At 39.8% G+C, this 17,774-nt stretch overlaps 1 protein-coding gene across 3 annotated transcripts in view; it reads left to right on the top strand.

The window, feature by feature from the left end:
- Nucleotides 1-17,774, top strand: part of PPARGC1A (PPARG coactivator 1 alpha) — a 609,551-nt gene that overhangs the window by 449,253 nt on the left and 142,524 nt on the right. The gene's annotated exons all lie outside the window — the stretch shown is intronic.

Below are 17,774 nucleotides of genomic sequence, written 5' to 3'. Positions count from 1 at the left end.
AAGCAGGCTTCTATTTCTGTATTCCCCACCACTGTTAGAGAAATCATAGACCATCCTTAACTCAAAATGCCAGGAACCATTCTTGGTTGTCCTTTCTCTTGTCATCCCTACACCCTACCTACCGTCCTGTATCCTCCGTCTGCCTCCATCCCCAATCTATCGCCTTAGGGATTAATATTAGCTGCTAATATTAGAAGAGTGGTAAAGAGCACAGATTCTGGACCTGAAGTGTATGGATTAGAATCCTGACTCCATAACTCAAATTTCTAACCCTCTCTGTCCCTTAGTTTCCTCATCTGTAAAATGGAGGCAACATATAATACCTATCTCTTAGGCTGTTGTGAGGATTTAATGTATAATAAAACAGTGCCTGGCATACGTCAACACTATTTAAGTTTTTGCTATAAAGATCGAATGTTTATTGTACCAAATATTGTGCTGAGCGATTTACCTTTATCTCATAGACTCTCCACAACACTATGGGGATTTTTGTTAGTCTCATTTTGTAGAAAACTGAGTCTTCAGGAAGGAAACGAAATCACTCACATGTCTAGAGAGTAACAAAGCCAGGATTCTAACCCATCACTGACTGATGCCGAAACCTGAGCCCTTCACCACTGTGTGTCCTGGATTTTCCCTATAAAGATCTCTTCACTGACCTCCTGGCCACCAGCTTTGTCTCCCTCTAAAGTCTCCTCCACACAGCTGCTTGACCATGTTATAAAGAACAGTCGTTTTAAGAAGATTAAGACATGGAAAACTTTACTCTCTCCCTCCTGGCTGGCCGGCCGGCCGGCCTCACCCTAACCCCGCTTCACCACTTTCATTTGCCGTCTCTTTGGCCAGCTTTCCAAAGGCACCCAGGGGCGAATGCAGGAATGCCAGGGTTCACAAACGCAATCATGCGGTTAGTAGGGACTTAATATTATGGCCACACATTTATGGACAGTTAAGCTGCCTGGAGGGGATCGGGAAATGCACTGACCTCCCTCCAGGGTTTGAGTTAAGATTCTGCTGCCATGCTGACCCTCCATGTTTCCACAATTTTCCACCTCTACAAAGGGAAGATACCTCTTATCTCACATGGACTGCGAGGCTTAACTAATGATTATAAAGGGCTTACAGGTGCTAGAAGACAAAGGCATTACTTAAATATGCATGTAATATAAATCATATGTGGATAAAAAGAGACAAGTAAATTAGATCAACCAAAAGTCACTCATTTACTCAGCTGGGCACTCTGAAAGTTCATCCAGGATTGTTTCTTGCCAGGAGTGAATGGATTTGAAAGTAAAGATTTTCAATGGTATTTTGCTCACAAAAGGTTCCTGCAGTGGGTAAAGAATGATATCGCTCATGGTAATAGCAGTAAGAGAGGCTAGTGAAGGAGAATAATTTGAAAAATGAATGTCTCTTGCTATTTTCCTTTGACGAACAATCATAAAAGATCTTCCAGGTTTAACGCTAGGTCCCATTTTCTTGAGCCTGTGTTTTAGAAACTGATTGATTGTAGTTTTTCACTGGATCTCCACCAAGTTTGGACCACAAAATGTCACTTTGTAGTTAGATGGCCTCCATCTGAAAGGCACCGAGAAATGCCAATTGCAATTCAAAAATCTCAATTTTCAAATATACCTTACAGCTTATTCCTGGTGAGAAACACTTTCCCCCCTCATGGGCGTGCTAAGTGCTGTGCTGGGAAAAAAGGTGGAGGGTGTTCTTTTGAATGAAAGGAAATTTGCAGCTAGGAGCTCAAGTCCCTGAAGCTTAAGAGGCCTCCCTTCTCTTAGTGTTTCTTGCTGTGCAGCTTTCCCGTGGGCTCAGGTAAGAGTAGGAGACAATTGAAACGGGAGAAGTAAAAGGCCCAGACTAATGGCAGTTGTGTTTATCACCTCCTCCACTTGGGCGTCGGTCAAGGTTATAATCTATACATGCAGGTGCCCAGCAGGCCCTATGCTCCCAGTGGACCAAGTTCTTGCAGTAATCTCTTGGCAAACAGCAGTCTTATGCTGACATTTGGGATTGCTCAGAGTCAGACAAACATTTTTCTGGCTAGGAAGAGCCAAGCCCAAGTTCCAACACCCAGTTTGAACTTGGGAATTGGACGTACTGAGTGTTTAGGGACAATCGGTTGCTTTGGATCTGGTGGTCTTGCTGGAGAATTGTTTGAGCAACTCATTCACCCTCTTTGTGCCTCAGTTTTCTCCTCTTTAAAATGAAGGTGCTGGGCTGGGTGACCTCATGGTTCTAACATGCTATGTTTAGGTGACTAACCTAGGTCCAGTTCCTTTCAGCGACGTGTTGCTTTCACACACAATAAACAAAAGAATTTGACAATTGTTGCCAAATAATATTCAGAGTTTTCCATCCCACTATATTTTATCTAGAAGAAAAATTGCCCTCTTCCTACTTCTGCTGTCTTCTTGGTGTCTTCAAAAAAATAAGAGAGGGCGTTGTGGAAGATGGGTCCATTTGGCCTTCTCAGCAGATTTGCTATTTGATTTTTTTTTTTCCTCTAGCCTTTTTCTTACTGGCCAGAAGGGTTTGATTTAGTTGGAAATGGCATCTAACAGTGCAAATGCTCATTATCTTTATTGGTCATGATCCTCGCACCCATTTCTTTGTCCAGAGCCCTCAAAACAGCCTATTAGTTAAAGTACTTATTTGGGTACCTTTAGGACTGGTGTCACTGTGCAGGGAAGAGGAAGATTTGGGAAGAGTCTTCTGCGATGAGCATCTCGTCACTGCGTAACAAGCACAGGGGCCTTGCGATAGGCAGAAAAGGTGGCCTTAATGCCTGTCTCAATTGCCACGGTGAAAAAGGCCATTTCTTGCACCATGTGGTTTATAGTCATGGAAGGGTGGGAGTGTGTCCTTGTCAGTCAGCCTGGTTGTCATGTGTTTCCCTGGGAATCAGATTCATATTGAAATCACCCACAAGTGTCCTACACTTTTATAGGAAGGTAACGTGGAGGCTAGCAGGGGAGGTGACTGGTATCCCCAGGAGATTTTGAAAAGACGGTTGAATATGCTGAGAACTTACTGGTACCATATGATTTCTATAGAAGCGTAAGGATAAATCATGTCACATACTTCAGCTGCATCCCTGAAAACCTCCGCAAGTGGAATTGCTATGCCCTGGGCCTTGAGTTTGGCGACTCTGACCTTCTTTCAAGTTTGATGAAATTTTGATCAGAGAGAAATTAAATCTAAATCGCTATTCTGTCATCAGAGCTTCTGCTGTGGTGGCAGATCTTTTATGGAGAGATTGTACCGTTAAGAGATGAAAATAGTAAAATGGTGCAACTGCCCTTTTCCTGACATTGTTATTAGCTGCCCAGACGTTTGATTAATTTTTCAGAGCACTGTCTAGAAAAACTATACACACAAACAAACACACACACACACACTCACGCATCCTGTTAGTCATCTTTGTGTTTTTTCCACTAATATGTAGATTTAGCTAAATTAGAACACAGAAACACAATCAATACAGCTATTCATAGATTATTTCCTTGATGACTCTAAATGAGAGCACTGCCTGATCAGAAGGATTAATGTAACTACTGTTGTTTTGCCATGTGCATAAAAGCCCATTAGTCCTTCAGGTTCTTAGATAAATTGGGAAGACTTACTTTAGTGACACTTAATTTTCTTATGAATTTGGGCAGATTAAAGGAAGCTTGAAGCCTCAGGCGCTGGAACGATGTGACGATGTCCACCTTAGGTGGAGGTAACAGCTGATCAAGCATGCCTCTTAAATCTTACCCATCGCCCAATTCGAGATGATGAGCCTCTCTCCCAGAAATAACAAAGATTTTACTCCTTTTTCCTTTTAGTCAGTTTCGTAGGACGAGTGCATGATGCTCAACAGGATTCACTTGACCAAAACATGCCCAGTGAAATGCAAGTAGACTTGTAGGTTTTATTCATTCCTGCCTCTCAAATTAGGAGCCAAAATTTGCCAGCTCACTCTTGTCGGCAGAACTAGCTGTAATTTACTTACTTTTCTATGCCTTGGAGAAGGATTTCTTGATAATACCTCAGTTCTATTAACGTTTCAGGCCAGATACTATTCCTTTTTGGGGGGGAGGGGGATTGTCTTATGCATTGTAGGAGTAAGATGTTTAGCAGCATCTCTGACCTCTATTTACTAGATGCCAGGAGCATCCCTGCCCCCCATGTAGTCACAACTAAAAATGTCTCTCCGCATTGCCAAATGTCCCCCGGGGAACAGAATCACTACTGCTCTAGAGATGTTTCTGACAAAAAAAAAGAATGAGAAGCTAGGCCTTCCTATCTAAAATAGAGGCTGAATCTATCAGGCCACCTTATCGGGAGAGTTCAAATCAGTTTTTAAAGGTTAGCCTAGATTGCTACCTGATTCAACTCAGCAGGAAAAATCATACCATGTTGCGTGTGAAGTGACTATAATTTATTAGCTCATTAGTCAGGCCTTGAAATAGCCATTTTGAGCACTTGCCCGCTGACCAAGCTTATAGGCTTAGTTGCTTTTTTAAAGACTCAAGGTTTTCCCTCTGCTGTTCGGTACTCATTATAGAAGCTCACTGAACTTACCATAGCCTGGTGCACTTACTGATAAGTAGCCTCTGCATGTGCATCCAACGATTCGACATCCGCTGCTGCCATCACCGTCCCAGCTGATATAGAAGTTCTGCTCTATAATCGAGAAAGACAAAGGAGTACTGATTGAAGAACTAAGTAGGAGAAGGACTGACTTGTGGCCAAATTCTCCTTGGAGGGTCCAAGACCTCACAGCTTCTTGAGGGTTTAAAAAGGCAGCAAGAGTCACTGTGCTCACTGTTGGCATCTTTCCAAATGGCTAAGATGAGGGAAAGGAGAGTGACTGTCCTCAAAGCCACACTGTGCTGGTCTGTCCCCACTGAAGAATTAGGAAGGCTTCTCAATTTCTAATCTCTTACTCTGTTCACCCTGTCTTCTCATCACCTTCGGTGGAGTGAAAAAGCCATAGTGGACAATGGAGGAGCTTTTTCCATTTGGGGGTATATCATGTACATTCTAATGCCGTAATAATTACTGAAATATGCAAGAGGGTCACATTTCATTTTACCTTGGACTTGATGCCTACAAGTAATTTGGAGACTGGGCAGCCAATTCAAATATCCTGATGGATTTTTATCTGACCAGGTGTTCACTTTGTTCCCTGCTTCGTTCTTTGTCAGCAAAGAGCCCCTTCTCATGTTGAGTTCATTGAGGAGGACCATATGGTGGGCAATGCCTTCCCTCAATCAATGTGGTCACGTTTGCATTTATCCCCTGATGAGACAGTAAAGGGGAGATTCTTCTTCCTCACTGAGAACCTTGTGCTTGGAGCAGAGCTGAATATAAAGTGATAGAGACTTCATTTTTTTTTTTTTTAAACAAATCAAGGTGCTAGCTAAAAGTCATTTATTTGCATGCTTTAGTACCAGGATAAGTTCTAAATTCTGCTCCTTCTGTCAATATGAATAAACCTTTTGAGGATAAGTCACACCCTTTACAAAGTTAGACATATTCATTACAAAGTTAAGGCAACTAGGATTCTGTTTGGGTGTATCTCCACAAACATTTTTTTTAGCCCTTCTTGATAGTAAGGGCATATTAATCTATTTTTATTCTGTGTCTGAGTCTATGTGAAAGACAATTCTGTTTCATGAATACATTTAGGCACTTTCCAGAAGTAATTTTTTATAGACATTACAAGAATAAAAACTTTGTTTTCTCTTAGCTATTTTCTATTAGTTATACTGTATTTCTATTAACTATTTTTCGTTAGCTATTTTTTCTATAACAAAACATATTTCTTTGTAACAAAACATAGAAATACCTTTTGTTATAGAAAATGGCATGAGATACATTCACAAACATAAGTAAATGTTGATATTCACATTAGACCATTAATTTGAAAACTGTCCTACACTTGAGCAAAATGATACCATTAATTGTCAGAGTAGATTACAGTTGATTCTGCTTAAAATGAAGTAGAGTATTTGAAAGGTAAAGAAATTCCTGAATTATGAACTTGGAAACTCTGTTTAGGTCCCCAAGTTCATATCTATTTTTGCTATGAATTTGTGGTTGGTCTGAAGTCAAGTTGTCAGCCATTTTTAATCTCAATATACCAATTTACAAGTTTATCTGAGGTTTTATGAAAATTTAATGAGGATTTCAGGTTATAATTTTTTATAGGTATGCTTATATTTCTATTATAACTATAATACACACAGTAAAAATGACCAGTAAGTAGAATAAAAAGTAAATAAAATGATGATTATTAAAATAATCTAGTACTTGGAACTTAATTCAAACTTGAATCAAATGAAGTTAAATCATTTCTGCTTTTCACATACAATTAAACAAGTATAGCTTTCCATCCCTCTGAAAGATAGCTATTTCTGAAACTTTTGAAAGTTCTTGTTTTTGAAAGTTCTTTTCACTTTTCTAATGTGCAGTGTCCTTATTTAAATGCACACCTAGAATGGGCTGCTAGCAACTAATTATATCGTTTGTAAAACTACTACAAATTTTAGGCCCAAATGGACAGTATAATCAACCTGAACTTAGATATTCCTCTATCATTTTGTTAACATTGCAGATTTTCACTGTATTGGTAATTCATATTTTTTAAAGACCGGAAGAAACTAATTCTAACTTGTACACATATGAGTTGATCAATAAAATGATAACTATTACCTATAAGTAGCTCCGTATTTTTATGTGAATGTGGATATATGTATATAATAGATATATTGGCTTTTTTTCTCTATGGCATTTATTGCTGCCCCACATCTCTCTCCCTCTCTCTCTCCTGTCAGACTGCAAACGGCACAAGGACAGGGACTTTGCTTTCTTTACGATGACGTGCTCAGGACCTAGAATTGTGCCTGGTGTGCCGTAGGTGCCTAATAAATATGGGCATGAATGAATGAATAAATATATGATGGATGTTGACGAGAACAATTTAGAACTTATCTTATTCAATCCCTTCCTTATACAGATGTGGAAATTAGGCTAACGATGGCTTATTAAATTGATTTGCTATCCATTCGTTTATTACTCAGTCCTCTTGTTCATCCATCGAATATTTATTGAATACCTACTTACCTACGAAGTGTAGTATAAACTGATAACAGTCCCAGAAAAATAAAATAAAATAAAACAGAGACTCTTCCTTAAAGGAGGCCAACTTTAGTAGGAAAAGTAGACATTAAGCTATAGTGACTCTATAGGCATCTTTATACCTTGAGGAGGGGTGAGAGAGGTGGTGACATGTGAGTTAAGTTTTGAGAAAAAAGGAGGACTAGGCAGTGATGTTGAAAGTGATGGAGGTTGTAAGCAGAGGATGAGCAACCACTAAGACTTGGGGAATGATGTGGTCCATGTTAGGGACTTTTAGGTAATTCAGCGTGAGGAGCACATAAGGTAGCCTTGAGAGAGATGACACCTTGTACTCAAAATGCCTAGGTCCAAATTCTGTCTCTTTGGGCCACTTAAGCTCTTTGTGTTTTAGTCGTCTTGCCTATAAAACGAAAATAATAGAATTTACCTCATATGGTAATCTGGAGTAAAAATGAAAAGAAATACAATTGTGCTTATACATAGTAGGAGCTTAATAAAAATTTGGGGCTGTTACTGTCATTATTACAATTAAGAAATGGTGAAAGACAGAATGACAGGATTGGTTAGGTGAGACTGTGACGAACTTAGCATTTGAATTTTATTCTGTATGCATCGTAGCGCCCCTGAAATGAGTGTGAGTCAGGGAGGGAAATATTTGGATTTTATTTTAAAGAGATGGCCAAATAGAGGAACGCCTTCTAATAGGAGGGACCGAAGGCATGAGACCCACTTGGAGGTTGGGATTGGGCAAGGACATTGAGGATGGCGAGAAGGCAGAGCCTCTGGAGAATTCAGACGTTGAATAAACGGCACTGATGCGGGGAAGGCTCTAAGGTTCCCAGCTTGGACCACTGCGTGTTCAAGTGAGATCTTTAACCAAAAGCCTGGACATAGGGAAATTAGCATCTTTAGAGATTGCTTAGGATAGCATTATAATGTAGAGCTTTGTTCCTCAGCATGGTCCCTGGACAGGCAGCATCAACGTCACCAGAGAGTTTGTTAGAATTTCAGAATTTCTCAGACCTCTTGAATTAAAATCTGCATTTTAACTAGATTCCCAGGCAACATACATACACGTTAAAGTTAGAAAAGCACTGGTCTACAGCAGATTTTGCAAACTACAGCCCGACCGAATTTGTCTGTTTTTGTTTTTAACCTGTGTGCTTAGAATGGTTTTCACATTTTTAAACTCACTAACACATTGTTAATGGCCACTTTTGCTCTCATTAGCAGAGCTGAGTAGTTGCCACGGAGAACGTAAGACCCACTAAGCTTAAAATATTTACGATTTGGCTCTCTACAGAAAGTTTCCTGGTGATCTAGAGAAAGGACTTGTAAGTTCCGCAGACGTAAGTCCTGGTCCTGGTGCTGCTGTTGACCAACATTTAGTTCGTGACTGACAGTCTCTGCGCCTTGATCTGTCCCACTTATAAAATGAAGATATGATCTGTACCCCATGGGATTGTAAGAATAAAGAAAAATGACCTATCGCACTTATCCAAAGACTAGTACATAGTAAGTGCTCAGTACATATTGGCTTTTATGACTCAATAAGAATGTTAACAAATGGCCATGGCACGTCCCAAGTCTTTGCTTTAATCCTGATGTGGATTTCTGTTTGGGTGGGTCGAACGCTGCTGCCTGTCCAAACATTCACTCTAAGTTACCTGGATTTCTGCCCTTGTCCAGCTAACCGATTTTAGAGAAATGCCTAGTAATAAAGAAAATTGCTCCTTTACATTAGCAGTTAGGCCTGTCATGAGTAATGATATTAATACCTAATAACATACAATGTGGTGTAGATACTAGGGAGTAATTTATTTGGATATTTTTATGCCATCATAATGAATTTGTTTGCTATTCATTGTAATTCTACTTTCGAGACATAAATCAATGTTGTTTTATATTCTGAGCAGATGCTGTGTGTATTTCCAGAGGTTTTCTTGGGTAAAGAATGAACAGTTACTAACAGTAACGTAAACATGGGATATTTTGAACACATTTTTAAAAGCATCAATAAAGAAATCACTGCCATGGATATTTTTCCCATTTGGAGGAAAAGCTGCAAATAACCATGCTGGCATTTAATACTTGGAGCTTGATTTGAAATTAAATTGAATATAGATAAACATTTCGGTTATCTCTTCAATTGAAGTATTACTTTCCCTCAAAAGAACTATTCTGTTTCAAAAAAAAAAAAAAAGAAATGTTTCTGCCTTTTTACCTTTGCCTTTTCTTATTAGCTACACTCTGATATCTCCTCTAGCAAATACTGATATCCAGGGACGCTTAGTGCAAAGAGCAAGCAACAACAAAACTGAGAATTTATGTTCTGCTATTTCCTGGTTGTGAATAGAATATTTGGGCTGTGGTGTAAAGTATCAGATAATTTCCTCAGATCATCAATTATCACTATTATGTTCTCTTCGTACAGGCTTTAAGAGTTAGGAAACACAGCAACCGACTCAGGTTTCTAACAACTTATAATTATTGCAAATAAAAAGGAATAGAATATTGCCTCTTAGTACGAAACAATCTATTTCTTCACAACTTTATAGAGACAAATGCATGCATATGTTTTCTATTTCTGTTCTTATTCTCCATCTTATTTTGTGCTGTTAATAAACATTATATTTCAGATTGGCATCTGCTAGACTTATGCTAAAATTATGTCATATAATTATTGAGAATTTTTTAAACTTTCCTTTAAACTTCTTCAAATTAAACATTTAAATGCGAGCTCTTTCTAGAAGACCTTGAGTTGTAAAACTGTGTGAAAGAATTCTCTGGAGTTCTTTTAAATAGAAAAGACTATACATTACAGTTAAATTACAAATAGTACAAAATTGTCCAAAAACCCTTTAAAATAACCATTGCTTAAAACAAATATATATTTGATTACTAACATATGCACAGGGCCAGCCTATTAGTAAATGTGCAATAAATAAAAACTGTGGCTATTCCCATATTTAGCATTACTAAACTTCTAGAATGGAAAACTAAGCATACTTATTTTCCGTACCATATTTAGTGTGTTGAACTTACTATGGAGATCTCATCCTCTCATGCTTTCCCTTTCCATCCTAGAAGTATGACCATAGTAAACATTTGATCATATAAATTTCAAGTAGCCAGCATCCATTAGGAATTTAAACTCTTAGTTGTGAAGTTGCTCTGAACAGTTAAAAAAAAAAGTACTGGCTGTAAGGAGATTAGGTAGATAAGTGATGATATGGAGGGGAAAAAAAGCTAGATTTTGAAGGAAATTTAACTGAATATTTCTTAACTGGACAGTGTGGCCTTATGAAAAATCTTAGTAACAGTGAAAGACTGTTCTAATTTGAAGGACTTTTATCCTACCAGGTGCCTGGAATACCATTGTATATTTCCACCTGTGACAATGTAGCCTTGTATTTTTTTCCTGGCACATAGTTCTTAGAGTTTCTAACTTTGGGAGGTGAAGTTGTTTGATGACCTGAATCAATTATAAAATGGTCACTGTGTTTTTTGTTATTGAGTATTCCATCTGTGGATATTAGTAATGACATGATTCTGAAAATTGAAACAACAGGTCATGCAGTACGCTATTGCAGGCGTAATCAGAGCGAACTTTGAACATTCATGGAAATGAAACCCTGGCTACATCACTGAGACTATTACTCTATAATCTAATGATCGCACGATCTCTAATGCATACCCTGGGTATTACAGTCAAGGCAAAGGGCTGGTCATTCAAACACCTGTATCTAATACCTGCAGAATTGCGTACTCTGTATTGTTAGAGCCAAACCAACATGGTTCCATAACAAAGTTCTCTCTGTTTCTGTAATGTCATAACACTTTGTTTTGGGTGTGTTCTAAGAGATTTATTCAAAACGAGCAGCAGGGTGTTATTTAGAAATACTAGATAGCTGCATTGCAATTACAGCTGCTACAAATCGTAGTTGACCAAACACCCCTTTGGAAAGGTACCATCGTATTTCTTTTCTGCCTTTAATAAGTGTATATCCAGTACATTTAGCTTGTGACCTGCTTGGGAAAGCTCATAAGAGAGCAAAGTATTTCCTTCTAGTCCTGCCTAGTCCATTTTCTTACTCCTTTGGGAAAGAAAGCTGAGATTCAAAAGTCTGATGAAGTTATAGAAAACTTTAATGTCTCCCAGTAGATAGGCAACAGGGGAGGAAAGCAAGGTTGTCTATCATATCATCACATAATATATCAAAATCGGCTTGTTGGCAAGGGTTTCTACAGGACACTGAATCTACATAGATTGCTTATATGAAGGGACTTACTTTAATTCAGGAGATACTTATAGAGGTGCGACTGTGTAAAGAGAACAAATAGGCCCATTGGGGCACCAGGAGACTAGCAAAAACTGGAAGTCGTCAGCAGAGAGGTGACCCGTCGTGAAGCTAATCAATCAAGCTTAGGCTTTAGGGCCTTCGCATCCGTGCAGAACGCTTTCGAGGCCTGGAGAGGGGCCGGCAATGTGTTCTCATGGTCTCATATGTTTAAACAGAATTTCCAAATCTAATTATGCACATTTTGGGGTCCATAACACTTGGATAGCATAGGGCGAAAGGACAAGAAGAGAGACATAGTGTTACCTGAGCCTGGAGAGAACCGAAGTTGTGGGGGTAAAGGAGGGGCAGCCACTTAAGTGAGGTAAAGCTGTAGAGACACCGATGCCTCTAGGTGAGCAGCCCAGGAGCAGGGAGGGGGTGGGAAGGACGTCCCCTGACACCCTGTCACTCCACTTTCTGGTTTCTTGATGATGGCTTGATTGGCTGACTCCAACAGAAAGCTAGCAGGCAAGGAGCTGGGCTGAGGGGCGCCTAAGGTGTAGAGTTGAACAGAGAAGGATAAGAATGGATTGGAGAGGGGCAGAGGAGAGAAGGGAGGCAGGGACATAACCAGCAAAAGAGTGAAAAATAATATCAACATCGCGACCTGTTTTTTAATTCGGATGATTCGAATGTGCAGTTTTGTGTTTTGGACTCTCCTTTGGTGGCCCCTGTGAATCAGAGTTTTTTTCCTAATGGTAGATTCTGAGAAGAAGAAAATGCCATATAGTGTTTAAAGTTGTACTGCAGACTTCGGTTTGTATAATAGCCTCGGTCAGAGCATGTAACAGAACACATAGAGCGACCATGGGCCAGTAGGCCCCATGTGGCGAATCGTGATGGGGGAGTGGAAGGAAATGACTGTGAGTTATAAACAGAATTATTCAATCTATAGACACTTTCCAGACGAACAACTACATTTCAGCCTGAGCTTTCGTTAATAACTGTTCAAATATTTACACATATCACTGATGAATGAATATGAATATTAGGCTCCTGAATGTTGTCTTGGAGACGAAGGTGATGGCTTTTTTTGGTAGGGCAGAGAGAAAAGAATTTATTTTCCCTGAATGGGTTCTAGATTGAGAGACTGCAAATTACCCAAGTCGATAAGATGAGGCATTTAGAGCAGGACTGTTAAACTCCAGGGTTTTCCTTCTAAACTCAAGTCGTTTTTTGGTGAGTTTCAAAGGGAATCAACTTCTTTGTTTCCCTGAGACACTTGTCCCCTAGCTATACATATCCAGTTGTTCCTTATGTGGGTTATGCGAGCTTTCTTTAGAATCTATCGAAAGCCTTGGATTTAGACTAGAATGCATTTTGCTTATATATTTTGTTTTAAGAAACACTGCGTGTGGTATGGATATCGATGGTGAAGAATCCTTTGATGGTGAGTGGCACCATTTTTTCTATTCCTAGGTTATCTGTTTATCATATTTCTTAACCTCTTGTTCCAGACCTTCTTTTTTTATGTTTGCTTTCTAGTAAAAATGAACAGCATGTAACTCCTTGCAAAGGTTTCATGTAGGGTTTTGTTTATGCTGTTCCCTCTGCCTGGCACACCCTTCCCACTTGTAATCACTCATTTAACTCTTACTCATCATGAATCAGACCTGGCATCCCTTATAGGGAACCATTCCTGATTCTCTGTGCACCTTTATCTCATCATATATCATATCAAATCTGTGTGAATGACTCTGCCTCCTGGACTATTGTGCTTTCTGGGTCACTGAGAGGGTTTAATTCCTATTAGTATTCAGAGAGTGTGCAGGATCTGGCATGAAGCAGGTCATCAATAAGTATTTGTTGAACTGAACGATTGTAAAAAATTTTATTTTCTCCAAAGCAGGAAACACTGTGTAATCCTCAAGGTAGCTCTAGTGTCCTAGTTAAAATTTAGTCTAATGTATGAAATTTAATTATCTCTCTCTGATTAATTGGCTCTTGAGATGACTTTTGGATTTTCTCTGTGCTTGGGGTAAAATTAGACTAGTCTGCTTTATTGCACTAAGCTACCTGAAAGAGTAAGTTGTACTTTTTGTTAAGACTAAATTGCAGATTAGGTAATAACTTTTGTATGAAGTAGTAGAGACGGGAATGGATCCTGATTATCACTCTCATGCCAGGTCCCTGGTGAGTGAGGTGGCAGAGACAATGTCTATTATCACACTGGATCTTTGTGCCCACTCTGTCATGCAACGAGAATAAGGGTCTTATGGTCATTTTTTTTTTTTTTAGCCAGGAGAGATCAAGTAATTTTTCCAAGGTCACTATTCTGAAGGAAGGAGGATTTGAACTCTGGTCTTCCTGAGTCAGGTCTGATGCCTTTTATCCGTTATTCCAAGAGGTGCTGAACCTCTGAAAGTAGGCTCCATCACAATCAGGTATTATTTTTGGTTCCATCTGACCAAAGCTTGCTACTTTATATAGCTTTGATGAGGTTTTTAGTCTCTTTTTAAGGGCTGTCTTGTGCACTGGGCAAATGATGAAGATTTTCATCAATTCAATGAGAGTTGGCTTGGGAAGTAGTGTTGGAAAGGAAGAGAGTCTATACGAGAGGTGGATAAAGAAATGCTAGAGATTGATGATATATTCAATATATAACTTTTCTTAGGGGAAGAAAATAGACTCTTTTGAAGATAAGTTTCTCAGGGAAGATTTATATCAGTATTCGTCAAGATGCATGGAATGTATACCTTTCAAGAAGTGGCTTAGAAATCTACTTTGGCTCTATACCTATGATGAGTCAATTTGCCAATGAAGTGTTTTGGGGTTGAACCATTTCCTATCTGCTTTTCTAAGTACCTCAGTGTTTTATACCTTGCTAGGCATCATCCATTTCAGAGGAGAGCACTTTTAAAATGAGTTTCTGTCTAAACTCAGTCACATTTTTAGCGCGCGGTGAAATTCATTTGAATAATGGACTTTATTTTCTATGTGCTTTCAGCAGAATTGTGAGCATGGAAAGAAAACAAGGCAGATTTGTAGGGTGGCTGCAAAGTGAAAAATGTGCATTTGAGTGACTGATGGCTTGTGGTTGTTTTATTCCCCCACCTTTTGCGGGCACTTCCCCAGGGTTTCGTGGATGGAGGAGGAAGGCTTACGTCCTTGAATCCACATCAGGACACTGTGACACTTCACAATAAAATTCTAGGGAAAACACAAAACAGAAACATTCTGAAATTTGCAAAGTCTAAAGAAGCCCAGGAAAATGGATTCCATTTGCTTAAAATGGTAGGGAGTTTATTTACCGGATTAAGTGTGAAGTATGTTGATAACAGATGGAATGAGTGATCACATGACATATTTAAATAGTCTAAGGATAACCTCAATGTCCTGGTCAATGTTCCTTCTCTCTATTAATGCCCGTGCTAATTAACTGGCACAAGTGTTTCTAGCCATATGGGGGATGTTGCTGAAAGCCGGCTGGCAGCCTATATCTAGCCACTACCTGTATGTAATTTAGTACTTTGCTTGGTGCTTTGGGACTTCCATAATGGAACAGCCCAGCACGGAGAGAGCCGATGGTTGCAAGTGTCGTGATATTTTCTTTGTTTCTTTTGTGCGCCTCACTCCGAGCATGGTTGAAAAATTAGAAATTGCGTTGACTTTTTGTGGGATGATTGAAGCTGTACTTGGCTCATATCTGTGTGAGGGCTCCTTCAGTTTCTGAGTGGTCTGTTAATTGAGCTTTATTCCGATTTTCTAATAATGGGCAGCCAATTCAGAAATTATCTTCGTTGAACCAGTGCTGTGCTATTCGGCCATCTATTTGCCTATGACCTGATATTGAGGGAAGAACTAGTGTAGAAATAGAACAATAGAAAGTAATGTGATTTGGGAGTTAGGTTATAAGTCCATATCCAGCTACGATTCTATAGGAAGCAAGTGTGCTAGCGGGGAGAATGCTGGATTTGGAGTCTGATAATTCGGGGAAGAGCCTCAGCCCTGTTTGTCACTAGTCTCTTGGCCTCAGTACCCACGAGGGCTGGCTTGAGGAGTAGAGCCTTTCGCTTCAACAATCCACGAGTCCTCTCCAACTCAAATTAAGAGTAAAATTGAAGTCAAAAATAGGACCATTATATAATTTGTCATCAAAATGGAACTCTTAATAGTGAAAAGAAGAGTGTATAGTAATTATTCAGGAACCACAGGCAAACAAAGGGGCTTTCTGGGGTACACTGGGATGCGGGGTATCTGTAAGCAAGAGCAATGTACTTGCTCTGCAAACGCAACTTCACGATGAGCCCCACAGAGCTCCCTATTAAGCTGGATTCCAGCCCCACAGGGCCTCTCAGACAGAAACTTTGAAACCTGTATTGTCTTGAAAAAAGGTTCGTTGAACCTCTCTGAACCTCAGCTAGAAAATGGGGATACAGTCCTTGCTTTTCAGAACTGTAGAAGGGGTTAAATGAGATGTGTGTGTAAAGCATCTACATTGGGGACTGTCACAAAGAAGTTGCTTTCTAGTAGATGTCTTCTTGTCCTCTTGCTTCCTTCCTGTCCCGCCCCCTTTCTTTGCCTCCCATGTGGATGACTGTACTATATCAAAAATGTTAATACACATTTTTAAAGAAGGGATCATAGTTTTAGACTCCTTACTTAATTAACGGCAATGGTTTATTAATCATTTATCTTGACCACATGGTGCCTGGGACAAAGTAGTGCTCAGTAAACATTTGTTTGACAGATGAATGAATTAAAGAGTAAAAGAATGGCAGTCATTCCTCGGCAGAGGGTTTTCAGACAGAGAGGAGTGTGGCTGCGTTTTTGGCTGATGAGAATTCAGGAAACACAAGAACAGAGAGGGATTTTTCCGAAATGGAAATTGAGGTTGAGTGGCAAAATAAGAAGGCTCTTCAAGAAGGTTTGTCATAACCAAGGAAGAACTGGGCCCTCTCGTCATCACTTGACTCCCCAGTTCCCGCTGAGTTTCTGAGAGGGAAAGGAGGCAAAGATGGAGCCCAGCACAGCATGGTGGGAGAAACACATGTAATTTCCTCCTGCATGTAATGTCTGTGCAATCTGATGGTCCGGGTCTCGACTTCGTGGCTTTTGTTTCCTGTCTGCTCTGCGAGGTTGTAAGCAGGCTTTGGGGAGTGAGGCATGGGCAGATATTCTCGAGGAAGGTATGGATATGATCTGAGCAGTGGAGCAGAGTGCAGGCTCTCGGGGTCCACTGCCCAGGTTCCAGTCCTAGCTCCACTAATTAACAGTAGGGTGACCTTGGGCAGATGGATCAAATTCTTTCAGTCTTTGTTTTTCCATCTGTTAAACGGTGAAGATAATTATATCTGCTTTACAGGATTATTTTGAGTGTAAAATGAGATAATCTATGTAAAGCATTTAGTACAGCTTATGGTACATAGTAGGTACACAATAATTATTAGCTGCCATTTTTTGGGTATCAATACTAGCGAGATCATCACCATCAGCTTCATTACTGATGGGTTCTGAACCTGACCCTTCTTTATACCAAATTCTCTCAGTGAGGTGATCGGTCCTAGTTAGCTGGCACCAGGGAACCTCCAGGGGAGAAAAGTAGATATTGTAAGACAGGGAACTGTCACATTAAGTATATTACATGCTTCAATAGCCACGGGCTGATTAGTATAAATCGAATTTTGCACTAACCTTCCGGAGGCAGAGTGCACAACTGCATTTTGTGGGTTCAGTTAGATTATTGTAAGGAGTTATTTACACGAGAGGTGCCATGTGAATATTCAAAAATACCATCTTTGTAGCAGTTAATAACAGAGCAAAATACATAAACATATATATACGTACACACATATCTTTTAAAAAAAATTTTTAAACCTCCCTACCAGGAAAGAAATATATACACCGGAGACTACGCTCAGACTTGAAACTTGAAGGCCAGAACCCGCCATGGAGAAAAACCCAAAAGATCCAAAAAAAAAAAAAAAAAATCTTCTAAACTTTCAGAGCAGGCTTTATTCATGTCCTCTTTTCCTTCCTGCATGCCTGGGTTGCACTGTACCTTTGCTGCTCTTCCTACTAATATTATTCTACTGTCAAGTTCCTGGCACAGCAGAGTAGGAAGGAATTTTTCTGTACTGTGAGCTTGAGCTGGGCACGGGGAAGCCCTCTCGTCTGGGATTTGTGGTCGCACGATGACCGTTCTTCAAGCTGAAGCTCTCTGCACCTGAGCACGCGTTTTGGTCATTGTTAGAATCAGCCCCGCTCTGGCTCGTGAGGGGCTGCGCTTGAGGCAGAAGAAAAGTGAGTGTCTCCTTTGTGCCTCCACTGGCAGCTCTCTGCCGATGAAAA

The sequence above is a fragment of the Pteropus vampyrus genome, unplaced genomic scaffold (assembly GCF_000151845.1).
Source record: "Pteropus vampyrus isolate Shadow unplaced genomic scaffold, Pvam_2.0 Scaffold5, whole genome shotgun sequence".
Classification (NCBI taxonomy): domain Eukaryota; kingdom Metazoa; phylum Chordata; class Mammalia; order Chiroptera; family Pteropodidae; genus Pteropus; species Pteropus vampyrus.
The sequence above is the reverse complement of the archived record's forward strand: the minus strand, read 5'-3'. Positions and strand labels throughout refer to the sequence as shown.